General features: G+C 37.7%; 1 pseudogene; it reads left to right on the top strand.

The window, feature by feature from the left end:
* The first annotated feature begins 897 nt into the window (after positions 1 to 897).
* LOC109453247 (putative ATP-dependent RNA helicase DDX52) lies at positions 898 to 2,687 on the top strand (annotated as a pseudogene).
* The last annotated feature ends 18,243 nt before the right edge of the window (positions 2,688 to 20,930 follow it).

The raw sequence follows: 20,930 nt of genomic DNA, 5'->3' as shown, positions 1-20,930 counted from the left end.
GGCCTGGTCCTATCTGTCTTGGTTGTAGAACCTTGGAGTTGATTATCCAACCCACGTGTCTCATTCCATGGTGGTCAACTCTGTTATCCACCCTACCACTGGAATCGTTTTCCTGCCTCTAAAAGCCAGTGTCTCCTATTCAGTCAGTGGGCTCCACCACCGAGGGCCCTCAGCATTCCAACATCCTGTGTGGTTCAACCTCTACCCTTGAAATTTCTAGTCTTCCCTCAGCATCAATCCATTGCAACAGCTCCAGGAGCTCAACTCTCTCCTGGAGAAAGTGAAACACAGATTTCCACACAAAACCCTCTAGCTACCTTCAATTAGTAGGGACAGAGAAGGAGGACAGGGAAAAAAAAAGAGAAAATAGTTATTTTCTCAAACATTTTATTCCACCACAGAATAAGTTATTTGTCCTGTTTATCACATTCGTGCTTAAAGATTTGGTAAATACAACTATAAACATATTCCAGAAGAAAAGGAAGCAAGGCTTTTTGGGTATTTTTTCTTTTTAAAAAATTGGGAGCAAGTAATGAGGGAGTGTGGGGACCAAGAAAATTCTATTTGAGAAGTATAAAAGTCTGGTCCTCTTCTCCCACTCCACAATTCTCAAAGTAACATAAACTATCATCTTTTTTTAAATGCAAAAGGCCATGTTCACAATAAACTAACTTCATTTCTTCCTGTTTTAGGATGTGTTACATTCTTGACCTGTCTGTTCTCCAATTCAACATAATCAAATCAGATCGATTGGAGAAAAGAAAATAATTTTGAATATTCTAAAAGTCTTCCTGCATGATATTTAAAGATTTTTCAGATAAATTACCCAGGAACTTAGACTTGAAAGGTAACTGGTTGTTTCAAAAAGCCTTTCACGGCAGAGCTTTCTGGGTAAAGATGGATGCACACGATCTCTTTCGCCGGCTTGGCGCGTGAGGCGCTTCTCGATGGACGCAGCCTGATTCCAGGTAGGAAAAAGGAAATATGACTTTGATTCTCCAAAGGTGCTGCAGGGACTGGACTTTTTTGGAAACAAGAAGTGTGTCCCAGGTGAGTGTGGAGGACCAAGAACTCATCAAGAGCTCCAAGATGAAGAGAACAAAGAAGAAAGCCTGACTGAAACGAAGAGGGAGCAGATCAAGAAAAAGAGAAAGAAGATGAGTTCAGAAATTACTTCAGAAGAAGAAGGTTCTACTATACAGTGGATATCATCTGTGGAAGCAAAAATTGAAGATAAAAAAGTTAAAAGAGAAAATAAACTAACTTCAGGAAAGTTGGAGCATCTCAGAAAAGATAAACTTCTTCCGGAATAAACACAAAATTCACGTTCAAGGAACTGATCTTCCTGACCCAACTGCTACATTTCAGCAACTTGAACAGGAATATAAAATCAATCCTCTACTGCTTCAGAACATTCTAGATTCAGGCTTCCAGATACCTACGCCAATCCAAGTGCAAGCCATGCCAGCTGTGCTGCATGGTCGAGAACTTCTGGCTTCTGCTCCTACTGGATCTGGAAAGACTTTGGCTTTTAGCATTCCCATATTAATGCACCTGAAACAGCCCACAAACAAAGGCTTTAGAGCCCTGATTATATCACCAACACGAGAACTCGCCAACCAGATTCACCGAGAGTTAGTAAAAATATCTGAGGGAACAGGATTCAGGATACACATGACCCACAAAGCAGCAGTTGCAGCCAAGAAATTTGGACCAAAATCATCTAAGAAGTTTGATACTCTTGTGACTACTCCAAATCGACTAATCTATTTATTAAAACAGGATCCTCCAGGAATAGACTTAACAAGTTGAATGGCTGATAGTAGATGAATCAGATAAACTGTTTGAAGATGGCAAAACTGGGTTCAGGGACCAGCTGGCTTCCATTTTCCTGGCCTGCACATCCCTCAAGGTCAGAAGAGCAATGTTCAGTGCAACTTTTGCATATGACGTCGAGCAGTGGTGCAAACTTAACCTGGACAATGTCATCACCGTATCCATTGGAGCAAGGAATTCTGCAGTAGAGACTGTAGAACAAGAGCTTCTCTTTGTTGGGTCTGAGACTGGAAAACTTCTAGCAATGAGAGAACTTATTAAAAAGGGTTTCAATCCACCTGTTCTTGTTTTTGTTCAGTCCATTGAAAGGGCTAAAGAACTTTTTCATGAGCTCATATATGAAGGTATTAATGTGGATGTTATTCATGCAACAGAGAACACAGCAACAGAGAGATAGTACAGTCCACAGCTTCAGAGCAGGAAAAATCTGGGTCCTTATTTGTACAGCTTTGCTAGCCAGAGGAATTGATTTTAAAGGTGTGAACTTGGTAATTAATTATGACTTTCCAACCAGCTCAGGGGAATATATCCACAGGATAGGTCGAACTGGAAGAGCAGGGCATAAAGGAAAAGCTGTTACATTTTTCACTGAAGATGATAAACCATTATTAAGAAGCATTGCCAATGTTATACAACAGGCCGGATGTCCTGTACCAGAATACATAAAAGGTTTCCAGAAACTTCTAAGCAAACAAAAGAAAAAGATGATTAAGAAACCATTGGAAAGGGAGAGCATTAGTACAACTCCAAAATGTTTCTTAGAAAAAGCGAAGGATAAACGGAAAAAGGTCACTGGTCAGAACAGCAAGAAGAAAGTAGCTCTTGAAGACAAAAGTTAAAAATAGATTTTTTTTAAAGACTGTAATTTTATGATCCCAGCATGAACGTTGTTTTCATGGAATACTTCATCTTAAAATCACCTGTACCAAACACTTGAAATGAATGACAAGAACATGGGAACAGTGGAAAATGATCATAAACTTTCAGTGCATTATATCAAATTTCAATTTGTAGGTGACTTTTAAATGATTACACAATGAAAATAACATTCATTGACATTTGTGGTTTGAATCCAGAGAGACACTTCTTATAGAAGAACAAAAGCTTATGCTAAAAATAAAATCATCCAAATGTTAAAAAAAAAAAGCCTTTCACCTTTGTGTGTAAATTCCTTAATCTGCCAATTGCTCTGTTCCCATCTCCAAATGACAATAACTCATTTGTAGTTTACAAGTTTATATAACTCAGGAATTTTTTAGCATAAATCACATAAAGCTCATCGCTAATGTCTCAAATGTGTCAGGTGTTTTATGTTGTGTTTACTTTTTCCGTGGGAGTCGAGAAAGAAATCTGGCATGTCTGACACTTTTAAGAGATGTGGTTCTTCTCTGCTCTGAATCCAATTCAAATTTTGAAAGTTCAAGAGAAAATGCTTAAAGGGAATTGATTACAATGTATATTTATGCCACAGATAATGACATTCATAATATATTATATATAAATATATAATTTATAATTGCTAGAATTTAATTACTTGGTAAACTTTCAAATAGCAGCTATTTTTAGGAAATATCAATATTTACTAAAAGGTAGAAAAACAGTTGTGAGATATTATATTTTGATCATTGTTTACTATACTCCCCCTTTATAAGCAGAATGTTAGCTCTTTGTCATTGCATTAGGAAAGATGTAAACTGAGGCAGACAACAGATAAGGCCTATGGAATTTCTTGGCATTGATTTCTGAGGCGGGTGTGAAAACTAAAGCCTTAAGGCTAAGAAAATAAACTGAGGTCTTTATAAAGTGTCTGAGACAAACAAAAAGGAAAATAATTTCCCACCTCACCTTACCACCACCTCAGAAGAAAAACAGGTTTGCCTAGACTAGAGAGCAGCCACTGGAGGGGGGTGTCCTAAAAAGAGATTCCTGGGCGACAAGTCTCCAGAAAGAGAGGGGCTGCATCCAGCACCCATGCAGGGATTCTGGATCCCCCGGCATGTCAGAGAAGCAGGAAACTATAATGACAAAGCACCCCAAAGTACTGCATGAACGAAGTGGGATGAGCCTCCAAAAGTGAACATGCCATGTAGACAGGCACCAGGAACGACTCGACAACCCATGAGGCCCACGGACCCAGGACCACACGGGAAAAGTCACAACCAACTGCATAGGACCAGATGAGTCATCTTCAACTTTAACAGCATTCCCTAAACCCCAGACTCCAAGTGAGAAATGAGAGAAAATGTGACACCAGGCCTGACAGATTGTTTCCACCACTAGCAGAATGGGGGTTGAGAATAGAAATTATAATGAATTACAGGAAAGACACCAATATTTGTGGACTGAGATTCACACCCACAGGGAAGGTAATATTTAATCTTTAGAGTATGTTTTTCAACTAAGCAGAGACACTTGTGGTTTTTATTTCATTGGGCTTATCTATTTTTATTGCATTGTGAAACCAGTGCAGAGTGAGGAAGCTTAAAATTCACAGACGTTTCTGCAATCACAATGCCCAGTACTTGCAGGTCAGAAGGAAAAGTTTGTTATATTGCAGATAAAAACACTAAGACATAAGAATCTAAACAGAGCAGGTTAGGGATAGAACTGAATATAGTTTTGTTTCATTTGTTTAATGGATCCTGTGGTCCTCAGAAAATATTCTAACAATGACATCATAACATAAGACCAAAATAAGTATTATTTAACCCTATGGCATGAGAAAGTCCAAAGACATTTGCTTTCTCTTATTGTAGCCTGGGCTAATATTGCTAAAATTCAAACACAAAATTAACAGTGTAGGTTGTTGAATTTCAACATCAGTTGAATTCACAATTTCACCAAGTTTCTCATGTGAAAATGAGGGTACTGATTTGGAAAGAATGGAGCCCGAAAAGTGTAGAATAAAGACATCGACTGTATGGAAATGAAATTGACAATCCTAGAGCCCCAAGTTACCCTGAGTCTTCCTCACCCGTGGAAGTAGCTTGTCCTCTTGTCTGAGGACACTAGCCTTTCTTTGCTTGAAAAGCCTATGATAACATCACCTGGGCAAGATGACTGAAAAGGTGATGATCATTCTCAAGACTCATAATTACACCTACTACAACTACCTCTTGTAGCCCCATAACTAGGGCTAATTCCCAGCATGCTCCAGGGAGTCAGACACACCCTATCACATAGAAGGAAATAAGTCACATTGCTCTCCAAAAGAATTGCAAGATTTTGATAAATACATTCGCATAAACCTGGAGAATTGTGTGGAAGTAGATTGATTCTAAGGGTGATAGAACAAGGATGGAATACAATATTCATTTGGGCCAAATTCATTGATATGGGTATCTTTACCAAAAATTCTGAATTTAATGTATTAGCTTGTGCAACAAGAAGTGGCTCTAACAATTTGTGTCTGGTTGACTGAAACTTGGTCTCAACAGCAGTCCACATTTAATGAGGTTGAGATATCAGGGAATACAAAAGCTTAGGGAGATAAGAGTGTTGGAGAAGATTTATTATGTGTGACCTGCATACTCAACTCCCAATTATATTCCCCAAGAAGGCCCAGAATATACTCCCTTCATTAAGGTACTGATACATCATAATTGGGTGAAGCACTTGTATCCTTGAAAAGCTCTGAGGTTGATCACTTTGTAGGCAAAGTATGACCATGAAAGAAGCTTCCATTGAAATGAGACCCCTGATTTCAATAGGATGGTGGGATTCCAGAGGAACGGAAGCCAAGAGGCAGCAATTTATGACCAAAGACTACCAGATGGACACATTTACCATAAAGGGCACCAAAGATGTAATGGGGATCTGAAACAGGATTTAATATGAAAGACACTCTAAGTCCGGCAGCTAAACACCTTGCTTGAGTTGCAACAAAAAATGGGATGGGGTTCATCCCAGATGGACAAGGATGGTTCAACATACACAAATCCATCAATGTGATACATCACATAAACAAAATAAAGGACAAAAATCATATGATTATATCAATTGATGCAGAAAAAGCATTTGACAAGATAAAGCATCCATTTATGATTAAACACTTAATAAAATAGATATAGAAGGAAAACACCTTAACACAATAAAGGCCATATAAGACAAACCCTCAGCTAATATCAGAATTAATGGTGAAAAACTGAAGCCCTTTGCTCTACGTTCAGGAACACAACAGGGCTGTCCCCTACCACCTCTGCTTTTCAACATAGTGTTGGAAGTCCTCGCCAGGCAAGACAAAAAAATAAAAGGCATCCAAATTGGGAATAAAGAGGTTAAATTGTCACTCTTTGCAGATGACATGATGCTATATAGAGAAAACCCTAAAGACTCCACCCAAAAGCTATTAGAAACAATCAACGAATACAGTAAAGTTGCCAGCTACAAAATCAACATACAAAAAGTCCATTGCATTCCTATATACTAACAATGAAATCTCAGAAAAAGAAATTAAAAAAAAAAAATTCCTTTTGCAATTTCAAAAAAAAGAAAATACCTAGGAATAAATTTAACCAGGAATGTGAAAGTCCTATATGCTGAAAACTATAGGACATTTTTAAAAGAAATTGAAGACACAAAGAAATGGAAAGAAATGGAAATCCATGCTCATGGATTGGAAGAATCAACATAGTTAAAATGGCCATATTACCCAAAGCAACATACAGATTTAATGCAATCCCCATCAAAATCCCAATGGCATTTTTTAAAGAAATAAAACAAAAACTCATCAGATTTGTATGGAACCACAAAAGACCCCGAATAGCCAAAGCAACCCTAAGAAAACAGAACAATGCTGAAGGTATCACACTCCCTGACTTTATCTTGTACTACAGGGCAATAGTAATCAAAACAGTATGATATTGGCAGAAAAACAGACACACAGACCAATGGGATAGAACTGCAAAACCAGAAATAAACCTATATAAACATGGACAGATATTTATTATATATATATATATATATATATATATATATATATATATATATATATATATATATATATAATGGCAATAGTTGCATATCTATCAACAGTTACTTTCAATGTAAATGGATTAAATGCTTCAATTCAAAAACATAGAGTGGCTGAATGGATAACAAAACAAAACCCTGACATATGTTGCCTACAAAAGACTCACTTCAGATTGAAAGACACGCAGAGGTGGCGGCCGGATGGCTCAGTTGGTTAGAGCACGAGCTCTCAACCACAAGGTTGTCGGTTCAATTCCCACTACGGGATGGTGGGCTGTGCCCCGGGCAACTAGATTGAAAACAGCAACTGGACTTGAAGCTGAGCTATGCCCTCCACAACTAGATTGAAGGACAACGACTTGACTTGGAGCTGATGGGCCCTGGAGAAACACAGTTCCCCAATATTCCCCAATAAAAAAATTTATAAAAGAGAGAGATACACACAGAGACTGAAAGTAAAGGAATGGAAAAAAATATTTCACGATAATGGAAATAGAATAAAAAAATTTAAAAAAGCTGAAGTAGCAATACTTATACCAGACACAATAGACTGAGAACTGACTGGGTGGTGAACACATAATGTGATATATAGATGACGTATTACAGAATTGTACACCTAAAACCTATGTAACTTTACTAATAATTGTCACCGCAATAAACTTTAATTTAAATAAAACACATAGAAGAAAACATAAGCACTAAACTTATGGACCTTGGTCTCAGAGGGTTTTTGTGAACTTGACCCCAAAGGCAAGAAAAGTAAAAGCAAAAATAAACGAATGGGGCTACATCAAACTTAAAAGTTTCTTCAAAACTCTCAAAAGAAACCATCAATAAAACAAAAAGGCAATTAGCCAAATGGAAGAAGATATTTGCAAATGATCTCTCTGTTAAGGGGTAAATAAAGAACTCACACAAATCATCAACAACAACAACAACAAAAAAAAACAATTTGATTAAAAAATGGGCAGAAGACCTGAATAGACACTTTCCAAGGAAGACATGGAGGTGGCCAACAGGATGAAAGATTACTAGTTATTAGGGAAATGCTAATCAAAGCCACACAAAAACTTATTCACAGATGTTCATAGCAGCATTATTCATAATAGCCAAAAAATGGAAACCATCCCAATGTTCCACTGATGAATAAAACATAATATATGCATAGAATGGAATATTATTTAGCCATAAAAGGGAATGATGTATTTATATATGCTATAACGGATGAATCTTGAAAGTGTTATGCTAAGTGAAAGAAACCAGAGCCAGTCATAACAGACCACATATGGCATGATTCCATTTGTTTGAAATGTCTAGAATAGACAAATCTATACAAACAGAAAGTTCATTAGTGGGGGAAGGGGAAAGGGCAGGAATGGAGAATGACTTCTAATGGATATGAGATTTTGGGGGGAGGGGTAGTGATAAGAATGTTCTAAAATTAGATTGTGGTGATGTCTGCACAACTCCGTGAATATACTAAAAACAATGAACTATACAAGCTGTTTTCAAAATTTGTCTTTTAAAAGTGACTTTAATTCTGCCACTATAATTCATGAAATGTGTCAAAATGAGGCTAAACTAAAATTAAGAATTAAACCCATTAAATCACGAAATCTTTATTTTTAAAAGTTCATCTGGCTATTTCTTGGTTTCATTTTGTTTGCCTCTAATAAAAATTGTTTGGAGAAACATCGGAGAGAATAGCGGATGACTTTTCTCAGATGTTTTATAATAGGCTGTTTCCTAAGACTGCCTGAAGGGTATGCTTTGTCAGTGTGATTTAAAGTGTAATGATTCTAAAGCAATATTAAAGACCAGCTCATAAGAGATAATAAGCAGGAAAGTGCGATGGGAAATGCCACAAGTGTCCCTCCGGTTCCACCGTTAACAACGGAAACTATAGCTTCCAAAGGAGCCTTCACCTCTCTGGACCTCCCTTCTCAACTGTCTGTCACATGAGGGTGCTGACAAAGAGATGGTCTCTGAAGATCTCTGTATCTCTAACTTCTGTGGGTCTGAAATTCTGTTTTACAGATATTCATATTCTTTTACGAATGAGAGGGGGCAAAGGTAGATGTGGGTGAGATCTAAGCAAATTTTGCAAACGGAAGTAAATTTTAGAGGGTGAACACTGAAGTGTGATGGCCTAGGTGACCATCCCATTTGCCTGGAAGCACAGTCTCTCCGAGGCGACCAATGCTACACAGTCTTTAGGTGACCCATCAAACGACAAATCAGACGCTAGATGGGAACTGAAATATAACCTGACTCTTCACAATGAAGACCTTTGAATGAGATTACAAAATTATTTATTATAGTTATTTGCTATATTTATTGTCATTTTCCCTAGGAAAACTAACCAGTCCTTTTAAAAATAATAAAAATAAAAATAAAGGCTTCAGTAGTTATTCCTGGTTGAAAAGAAACAAAAACAAAAACTGGGCAATTTTGAAATAATTAAATCCTCTGTATAGTTTCCTTTCACGTTATTCATCTATTCTTTTGCTCCCTGAGGATCTTGCAAAGCAATGCACCTCAGGAAAAATACAGAAAATGCAATTCCTTTTTTTCTCATATTTCTTTTTGCATGCAATGAGGCCTCATAAGCGCTTTGCATCTAACTCCACATGTACAAGTTAAATCTAATTCCAATTGCTACTTACATTAGCTAATCTCACATTTGTATCATGCTGATGATATTTCATCAAGGCTTTGAAAACTCCTTAAGCAATTTCTATTTACTTGAATGAATTATAAGTTAGATGTTGCTCAAGGATTTTTAAAATTTAATTTTATTGCCTCAAATTTCACCCCATTTAATTTACTAGGTATGTAAAATGGTCAGCTATTCAGTGAATGAGAATCTTCTACCCACAAAATACAAAGAAAACTAGAAACTTAGTTTTTAAGAATATGAAATATAAAATGAATAAAATTATAAAATATAAATATGTACTTAAAGTGAATATAAATATACATATAGAATATCTGATACAGAATACTATACACTATTAGGTACAGCTATAGATACAAAGTAAATATGTATTTAAAATGAAAAAAGAAATTACAACAAATTATAAACTTTTAAAAGGTGATGATCAGGTTACAAAACTCTAGGAAAAAAAATATTTGTATTAATTAGCTGCCTAACCCATTTCCAGAATACTTTTATCCCAATAATTTGGTTGCCTTTTCATGTGACAATGGTTTTTTGGGGGTTTTTTCCTCAAAATATCTATTTAAGAGCTTCTCTTTTGTCCATTCTATGTTCTGTTTGGTTCTCAGTAAATATTATGAGGTCGTGATTCTGAAAAAAAAAATCATTAAACTTTGTTGAATGAAATATTGCTCAAATAATAAGTCAAACAAAAGATGGCTATTTATCTAAATCAATGTCCTAGTCATGCTTCGGCCATTCTGACCTTCATGCCCTTCTGTTGACTGTACAAATTGAGTTTTTCTTTACTGTCATTTTCATCTTCCTTCTGCTTTTTCACTTCCTGTTTGAGAAGGTCCTGGTTCTCAGAAACATCTTTATGTCTTTTTCATTATTATTAACTATGATTTTGGTTATCTTGAGTTTTTCCCTTATCTTCATGATTTTGAGCATTAGAGCTTTTAGTTTACCTTGTGACACAGTAAGAGAGTTTTTGATAGGTTGAAGCTTCTGCTAGCCTTCTTTCTTTCAATTTTTGGTTTCCCCTAGGGATACTTCTTTCATATTTATATTTTTGTATAGTGAATAATTCTTTAATAAATTACATAATATATGTCATAACTTATACAACCTAATTGATCTGAAATCAAGGCATACCCAAGGGCAGGAGTTGGTAAATACTGTTAGTTAAGAGTCAGACAGTAAATACTTTTGGCACTGGGGGCCTTATAGTCTGTCTCAACTACAGAACTCTGCTTTTAGAACATTAAAATAGCTGTGGACGATATGTAAATAAGTGGGCATGACTGCATTCCATAAAACTTATTTACAAATAAGACAGCAAGCTGGATTTGGTCCCCAGGCCATAGGTTGCCAACTCCAGCTGAAGAGCAATTCAAATATAGTTTTAAAGCGCTGCCACATTGTACTGAGTTACACAATTACTCATATTACTTATTCTTGTAACAACTTTTATGCTGCATACACTGATATATTAGTGAATGTTATGAGTTTGGTCACTTGAACACTTCCTTCTTCTAGCTGTTTTACTGCATTGCTGGCAATAGGTGTGCCATTTCATCTGGAAACACAGGATTTTAGCAGGACAAAGTGCAGCTGAAAAACAATACAATCCACTGGGAAACATAAAACAACATGACTTCACACACTGCTTGTAGTGTGGCAACTGGTTTGGGTCTTACGTGGAAATTCTGGTAAATTCTATTTTGTACATTTCCAACCAAAAAAGAAAAAAAATGGTATGGTGTATTTGTAATTGACATGGGGCATTATTGAATATATTGCTGACAGGAGAGAATTTCCATTTTGACTAGAAATCAATGAAAATAATTTCACAAGTCTAGAAATTGAAATAGTTTTCCCAGACTAACTTCCGGTTCTTTACATTGCAAGCCTTGCTACACAGCATATATGCTCCTAGGGCAAGACGCATTCCTATCTTGATAAAACTCTGGTTGTATCCTTTCATGTTTCTGCTCTGCTAGGTGGACTGACACAGTGAGCAGAATTACGTGAAGCCATTCCAACACCAGTATAGCCAGCAATAATTGAGCTCTCTCTCTGTATTAGTTCCCCATGGCTGCTGTAACAAATTACTACACATTTGGTGGCTTAAAACAACACACGTTTATTCTCCTACAGTTCTGGATATCAGGAATGTGCAGTGCATTTCACCGGGCTGAAATCAAGGTGTCGACAGGGCCATACTCCTTCTGAAGGCTACAGAGCAGTAACTGTGTCTTTGCCTCTGCCAGCATTCCTTGGCTTGTGGGACCTTGCTTCATCTTCAAAGGCAGCAGTGCAGCATTTGGCTTCAGCAATATATTCAGCACTTTGCCCTCTTTTTGTGTCAAATCTCCCTCTGCCTCCGTCTTATGAGGGTACTTCTGATACTTTTAAGGGCTGCCCAGATAATTCAGGACAATCTCCCCATCACAAGATTCTTGATTTAATCTTATCTGCAGTCTCCTTTGCCACAGGTTCCAGGTTTTAGGACCTGAACAGCAGTGTGAGCCATTATACAGCCGATCACAGTATCTAAGTCTTATAAATGTAACAGATGTCTCACACCTAACCCAAAGTAAGTGTAAGTGCAATTCAACCTCCCATCAACTGGATTCCAAAAATGCCTGCAGCCACTTCACCACCATAACCCACAGGGAAATATGTCCTAGAAGTCAGAATAGAAAGAGCAGTCTTAACTGAAGTTAGAATATATTGCTTTTATAAATTTTACAAAAACCAAGACTTGGTTATATCAACTCAATTAAGCCTCACAACTCTAGTAGGTTTTATAGATGAAATACCTTAGTTTCAAGACATTTGCAAGGGCTCTGAAAATGAACTTAAAATGGGACCATGCAAATGAGAGATCTTCTAACCAAAGCTTCAGTAGGTTCAGGGAAATTATTCTCTCACCTATTATTTACCTTTCCCAAGGTTTTGGTTTTGTTTTTGTTTTCCTGGTAGTAAATGCGGAAGACTGCATTTGTGGTCAAAGGCATCTTTATGTGCAGATTCTTCAGTACTATTTTGTTTACTTTGGTTTGTTTCATTTTTCAATTGAGGTAAAATTCACATAACCTAAAATTAACCATTTTAATATCTACAGTTCAGTCACTTTTAGTACATTCAGTGTTATGCAAACATCTCTCTATCTGAAACTGAGGGTCCTCATGACTTTGATTAAATTGAGCTTTAGATCTTAGCTCTAGAATCATCTCTCTATATATACATACAGACATACACACACACGTGCCTCTCAGAGACCTAGCCTTTCCCCCACAATCAGCAATCCCTGAGGCAGCAGAGGACAGTAGCCAGACCTGCCTAATGACCACAGGGTGCAGACCTCTCGCAGGCTAAAGATAGCATCTTGACCTAAGCGATTTTTCAGCTCCTGAGCCCTAAGGTGGAACAACCCCCTGGCTACTTTCCCATGAGACCAGAGAGAGAGAGAGAGAGACCAGAACAGACCTCAGAACTGTCCTCAAGACCTGCAGAAATGATTTATTACCCTTACCTCACCTCCGACCAATCAGATCCCAGCATGACCCTGACTCCCTAATCCATGGTGTCTTATGATTTTGCCCTATAGAATCTGTTACCTACATGCCAATGGGGAGTTTGGGCTTTTGAGCATTAGCATCTCTTTCTCCTGGGTGGCACCATTCATAATAAAATAGTCACTCTTTCTCCATTGCAATTCTCGGTGTTCAGTGTTTCGGATCTGCTAGTACCAGTGGACGAATTCATTCTGTTTGACAACATATCTAGTTCTAAAACATTTGTCATGTGATGCGGCCTGCGGGGTCTCAGCTCCCGCTCCCCACATAAGAACGCAGGATATGGTGAGGCCAAAAAGGAGCACCCACGGAGCCATAGGTAGGGGAGTGATACCACTATAGTCTCACTGGAGGTTGGAGTCACACGACCTGCAACCTGCTCTCTGCTTTTTTGCCTGACAACCGACTGACTCACTCAACTGACTCGACTGACTCCAACCAGTGCAGCCCCGGCAGTTATATCAGGCGCTAACTGGTAAAGCTGGGGGTCAATTAGCCACAGCTGATGGCCATCTACTACCCGAGCCAGCACCTTTCCACATGAGGCCAAGAGCCTGGAAACAGCTCTCTGGGACTCTGTCCCCACAACATTTTCATTACCCCAAAAGAAAACTGCACTCATTAAGCAATCACTTCCCATTCTCCCCTCCTCCCAGCCCATAGCAACCATTAATCTGTTTTCTGTCTCTATAGATTTACCCATTTGGGATATTTCATATAAATGAAACGATACGGTATGTGACCTTTTGTGTTTGGCTTCTTAGCAAGGTTCGTCCATGTGACTGCATGTGTCTTCATTCTTTTTATGGCTGAATAATATTCCATCGTATGCATAGACTACATTTGTTTTATCTGTTCATCAGACATTTGAGTTGTTTCCAACTTTTGGATACTGTGAATTACGCTGTAATAGACATTTGTAAGGATTTTGCACCCAATTCCAATGTGTGGGTTTTTCTTTTCCCCACACCACCAAACAATTCTCCAACACCAGGTGGGAACACCACAATTGAACTCAATTCTGACACTATCTCGGAGACAGCGTCAGATTCCACAGGGTAAAGGTTCAGTCCTGTAACACTGCTACCCGCACTTCAGATTCCACCTGTCCTTCTGACCAACTGACTACAGATTGGACGTTCCAAAAACCCCCTCCTTGGGTTAAATTGCTTACAGCTGCTCACAGAACTCAGCGAAACATTTTACTTACTAGATCACCGGTTTATTATAAAAGGATATAAATTCAGGAAGAGCCAGATGTTACGGCAAGATAAGGGGATAGGACATGGAGCTTTTATGCCCTCTCCCTGCAAGCCACTCTCCCAAAATCTCCATGTGTGTACCACCTGGAAGCTCTCTGATCTCCTCCTTTTGGGTTTTTAATGGTTTCATTACATAAGCATGATTGATTAAATCATTGGCTACTTGTGATTGATTCGACCTCCAGCCCTTCTCTGCCCTCCCTGGAGGCCCAGGACGTGGTACTGAAGGTTCCAACTCTCTAATCACATGGTTGGGTCTCCTGACAACCAGCTCCCGTCCCTAGGTGCTTTCCAATAGTCACCTCATTAGTGTAACACCTTTATTGCTCTCATCACTTAGGAGCTCTGTGCCACAAACAGGGCTGAAGACCAAATATGCATTTCTTATTATAAATCATAATTTCACATTCATGTATAAGTTTTTATTGAACACCTATTTTCAATTCATTTGAGTATATAACTAGGAATAGAATTGCTGGTTCATAGGATAATTTTAAGTTTTTGAGGAACTGCCAGGGGTTTTTGCAATTTAATCCTTGTCCCTGAGAGTGATTTTAACCTAAAATTGAAAGGTCAGAGTGACAGAGCATTTGAGATTTTTTAAAAAGAAGAATAACTATTAGGAAAGCAGTGATTCCAGCAGAAACCCAAATGCTGTTCTGCTTGGGGAGTGAAGGCAAGGAGTTTTTATGAGAAAGTGAATGGAAACATTTACATGAATAGAAGGGACTTCCACAGGTGTAAATAAGCTAAGTTATTCATTAGCTACACATGGTGGGGCTGATTCTAAAGAACGTCTTTAATTTTCAGTCCCATAGTCAGAATGTCTGCTTTCCTGTTAGCTTTGTAAACAGCTGTTTGAAATACAATGTTAATTTGACCCGGTCCAAAGGTTATATGGCCCAGCCAACCATCCCAAAGCTTTCAGAAATAAGACATGCAAGGCAGTTCCTACAGAATGGCTGCCCTAGCTGTATTTTAAAATGGCTCCACTTATTTCAACTTTTCACATTGAAAAGAAAGCAGCTTCTCTTAATATGGTCATGTAGGGTAGAGTCCTTTTGGGGGAGAGGCTGGCCAAGGAAATCGAGAAAGGAAAATGAAATTTCCTTTCATTTTCTATCTTCCCACGTGGCGCAACCCTTGATGCAGAATCAGCTGGGTAAAATATTTTTCCAAATGGCAATTAAACATTTTGGGAAAACTTGGTTTAAAAACCTTGGGAAACAGGTTACTGTACCAAACGTCTTCCCCAAAATGTTTAAGTGAGTGAAGTTGCACCAGCCAGGCAAAGTCCTTGCTTGTAGTTGGCAGTACTGGAATAGATTCCTGTCCTCACCTATGTGTAATATCTTCCTGGCTTCAGGAAGACTGCACCTGAGACAGTCCTGAAGAAAAGAGTTCAAAACTACTCAGAACCATTTGACTTGCTCACCCAGGTAAGCATACCATGACCCTTTGAGTTAAAACTATAATTACCAAATAATGTCCATATTGGGCACTTGATAATAGCAGGAGGCATAGAATAGAAGCAGGTGGTAAGAGAGAGTTACCAGAAGGAAAGCAGAGAGGCCAAAGATAAGCTGCTTTACAACATTGTGACTCGTAGTTAAATATACGCCTAATAACCATTTGTTCACCTTCCTGGCTCACAGAACCCTGTATAGCTTCCTGCCAGCCCCAGCAAATAAATTATCATGTAGGTAAGTCAGCATTTCCCAAGCTATGGAATATGACTCACTTGTGAGTCATAAAATCAATTTGGAAGGTCAAAACCACCACCAACATCAAAAATTATGTTTCCTCAATTATAAGACACCAGAAAATGTTAAAATATGACATTAATTTATCAGGTTTTTTTTTCAGTTTTGTTAAAATACTACTACATTACATATACACAGAATTTAGATGCATCTTACTATTTCAAAAGAAATATATTCGACTGTAGGATATAAAGTCACTTAAATAAAAACTACAATCAGACATTCTCATGGCCTTTGCTATACCATAACATCAGCAGAAAAGTGAGCCCTGAAACAGAATAGCTAAATCCATCAGTCAGTCACAAAATTTCTATAAGGTAAATTTGTAAAGTATAAATATTGTGAATGTTTCACATATGTTGTGGAAAGAAATTAGTTTTTTTTCCAATCCAAACTATTGTATAGAAAGGTTAGCTATTTAAGTTTTCTAATTTGGGCCCCTGGATCATACAAAAATAATAGTAACAATAGCTATTGTTTATTGAAAATTGACTTGCCAGACATTGTGCTAAACGTTTTGATTACATTAGCTCATTTCATCCTCCCAAGAACTCTATTATGTTTTAAAAATAAAGAACCTTATGCTCAAAGACATTAAATAACCTCCAAATGTTTACAAACTAAGAAACCAATAGAAATTAAAATATATTTCAGTGACTTATAATAAAAGTAATACACATCAAAAATTCATGGAAGCTACTAAAGCTGTGCTTAGAGGAAAATTTATAGGCTTGCATGCATACATTAGAAAAGATGAAATTCCGGTGATTATTAATCTAAGCTTTTATCTTACAAAGTTAAAAGAATAACAAATTAAAGTCAAAGAAACAGAGTGAAGAAATTAAAGAACATAAGGTAAAGAAATTGATAACACATCTACAGTAGAGAAATCAACAAGCTGAAGATTGTTTCATCAGAGGATAAATTGCATATATATCAGGACTGAGATGTCAGCCCAAAGTTCCTTAACTCCCTAAGCTAAACTCAGGCTATGGTCTAAAAAGCTACTCATAACCTTCCCCTGGTCCTAAAGTGCATAATCTTAATAAAAGCAACCATTTATAGAAGACAGGACCCAAAATGTAAACAAAGTCTGCTTTCACAAACGGATTTCAATAGTGAAATCATTTTTGTTATTGCAATATACTTGCAAAGTTTTTTTGAAGCCCACATTTTTTCTATTTTAAAATAATTTTCTCAAATTATTTTACATGGGAAAACACCGGAAAAATAGTCAATTGCTGCTTCTGTGAAGTAACATTTCATTTTTCGATTGAACAAGAAACTATTAGATTACTATTTTATACAAAAGGGAGAATTTTTGTTAAATTACATTCTCTATGGGAGTTATTAAAATCACTTGAAAAACAAAAATGCCGTCTTATAGTCAATATTAGGATCCCAAGTGGCAGGAATTATATACACTTACCTGAAATAGTTCCCAAACTCCTCTGCACCCGATGATATTTAACAAACGTTAAGTCAATGTTTCACTGCGCTGCTACCTCCGTTTTACTTCGGGTGTTAATATATCGGTTGCAGCTGAAAATCCCAGTGGCTCTGGCGGTGAGGTCACAGGACCAGCAGCGTCAGCATCAGCATCACCTGGGAACCTGTTAGGTGTGCAAATTCTCAGGCTGCATCTCACACTGAATCACTCCCGCCCAGTGGAGCCCTGACATCAGTGGTTTCACAGGTCCTCCAGGTGTTTCTAATGCACACTGAAGTTTGAGAACCACTGAGGAAGACTTCCAGAAGCCTCTCCAAATGTCGTGTGCAGCAGTTAGCAACAGGAGACTCACAGGACTCTGCACATCCATAGGTGTTGGCAGTTTATTCAGTTCTTAAGGGCTCTGACTAGGCCGGAGACCAAGCATCAAAGAGGCGCTTCCGGCTCCCTTAGAAGGCGGGTTCTCCATTGCAGATGTGGGCCGCCAACAGCACTTCCCCACCTAATGCAGGAAATGACAAGACACTTAATGAGCTCCTAACACCAAGACACACTAGCCTGAGCATTGGGTTATTCACCAGGGTAGAGTTGCCTCTCCCCTAAAGAAAGACATTAACAGGAAAATAGAACCGAATGAGCAAACGGGGGAGGGGGGCACTATTTCAAAAAGAGCCAATTAGAAAATGACTTGATAGTATGAAAAGATGCACCAGCACCAATTATCCTAAATGACAGCGGCTGTATTTACTCATCTATATTTTTCCCTTACCTTATTCTTCCCTCTGTTTTGAGAATGAAATGAAGAAAAAGCTTCCTCGAGTGTCCCTACGCTCACACTGACTTTCTCAGCAAGCAATGATCACACAGCCAAGAGAGGCTGCCGGGACCCCAGGCCACCTACCCCCTACCCCCAGCTTAGGAACAGTATTTCTGTTAACAAAGTAGAGCAGAACATTTGTCTTTCCAGCTTTGTTTTTTGTTGCTGTTGAGTTGTTTTGTTTTGATTTTTTAATGTACTTTCTCTTTTCCAAATCAAACAAAAGATTAAACTGAATTTCTGAGTGGAGCTCCACTGATGATTGGGGCCAGGGGAAAGAAACGTGTGCACATTTCACTACTATTTCTTTCTCCTTCTCACCTGATGTCTCCACCAACTCACACTGCAGCCAAGTTCCGTCACCACGTGGAATTTTGTAAAGGTCAAAGCTCTATCCTCCCTGCGGGGCGGAGCAGTGGGTTGGGGGTACAGCAGCCTTCTTGCTCATCTCGCCCATGTCATAGCACAGGTGCTAACTCTGCCTGAAACTTGAAAGAAAAACATACCTCTCTTTTTTATAATGATTCTGTGTTCTACTTTTTTATTACAAAGTAATTCATGCTCATTTTAATTAATTAAAATAATCTAAAGATGCATCTACAATATGAACGTTTAATGGAAACAAATTTGTAATGGACACTTGTGGGGAAACATGTTGTGTGAATTTGTGTGGGAAAATGTCTGGTTCAGGGCACATAAGCTCCACTTGCACCAACACTCCCACCAAGGACTGTGCATCTAAAGGAAGTGATACAAGACTCCATGGCCAGTTGGTACTACTGGGGGTAAAAGTCTAATGGTGGCCATGCTAGAAGGGACATCCTAAACCACATTGCTTCCTAGTGAGATTACCACTGTGTCTTCTCCTGCCAAGTTCCCTGCCAAATTCCTGAGACATTTCCAACCTGTTCTGTGAGACCCATTCAGCCCATTCTTCAGAATATTCTCAATGATGGTGAATTTTTTTTCCTTTAAGGGTATATTTGAGTTTTGAAACAGCCAAAAGGCATTTGGAAACAAGTGATGTTATTAGCTAATACTATATATGGACGCACACTCATACACATATACATGAGATGTGATTATCAAGTTTTGACATTTTCCTGCCTGAAAAAGACAAATGGTGCCAAAAATGTCTTGAACAGTGGAAACATTGTTAATTGAGTGCCTTTTAACATTTCTTAATCTCACTCTTTAAAAAGATGCGATTAATTTGAATGTTTATTCCTGTATTTGGAAATTAAAATCACTCTCATTACTGCCTACCTAGTGTGCAGCTTGTATGAGCCCAGGTATAACAAGACTCACAGAGGACCTAGACATACTTTATAATTGATTTAAAAAAAATAGCCTTACAGATCCATAATTTAATGAAATATAGTAGTAGAGATGATTGAATCCTAAAAATTAACTGATTATTTAAAATTATATTGGAAATACCAAAAAAGAGCTACAAGAGTAATAAATTGAAATGAGAACTTCTGAAATAATGAAAAAGAAATATTTTCAGCATTTCTAACATACAGAATTTACTATAGAAAAATGTAACAAAGACGTAGGGTTTTGAAACAAATATTTAAATGTTCCCAAAATGTCACAATATTCAAGTGCTTCAGTTACGAAATGAAAAAACATATACAACAAATAGAATCACGGAAATGCCATTAATATCTAAAGAGGTTCCTGAATGAGCAAAATGGTGAGTAACAGGAAAGCACAGGACTGTCGTACAGCAGAATGACTGGCTCACAAGGTGCTCAGAAGCACACGTCTTCGAAAGATGTTCCCTGAAAAATTGGTGTAACCTAGAAAAGCAACAAATAATATAAACAGCAATACAAGTCCAGTCGATTATAGCCTTCCCACATCTGCAAAATGACCTGATAGTAAAAGAATATAAGTGAGAATAAAAAAAGTATAAGAATTTTAAAACTACATCATTCTAGACTCTGTTAAAATAAATTGAGCTAGCAGAAAGCCATAGCATCTAAGCATGACCAAAGTTAATGGCTTATAACTCGATCCCCTACATATTTACTAGGGGTTATAGTTTATAAAATTGGGCTTTTGATTATGAAAATATTCAACACTGGTAAAGGGAATATTTTGTATCTTTTGGTGTGTAAAAGGGCCATTAAGTCAAGAACATTTTAATGAACTGAGGAATAAGTTAGAGATGCTTATTTAATACTCTCATTTTGTATTGACTCAATTAAGGGAAAAAACCTTTGGTTTTGACTTAATGATAAAACTTGAAACCAGGCATCACGAGGAGTCATTTGATTTGATAGGACAACTTGAAGCTCTGTGCCAGCTCTAATACCCAGCTTCCCAAGCTACTGAAAATTGCCATGAACATTACTAATGATATAAAAAGGGAGTCTGGGTTATAGAAATGCAAGTCAATCCAAATAGGGAAAATACCTTTTATTGTGATGGATGTCACTGAATGTAAAGGCAAATTATTGAAGGTAGAGTGGAAGGGGAAAATCTATAAATATCTAGGCTCCCTGCAGTAGAAGGAGATTAACCACATGAAAATTAAAGAAAAGCAAAAGAAAAACAGAGTTCACATGTGGAGAAAA

This window comes from Rhinolophus sinicus, linkage group LG03 (genome assembly GCF_036562045.2).
Source record: "Rhinolophus sinicus isolate RSC01 linkage group LG03, ASM3656204v1, whole genome shotgun sequence".
NCBI lineage: Eukaryota > Metazoa > Chordata > Mammalia > Chiroptera > Rhinolophidae > Rhinolophus > Rhinolophus sinicus.
The sequence above is the reverse complement of the archived record's forward strand: the minus strand, read 5'-3'. Positions and strand labels throughout refer to the sequence as shown.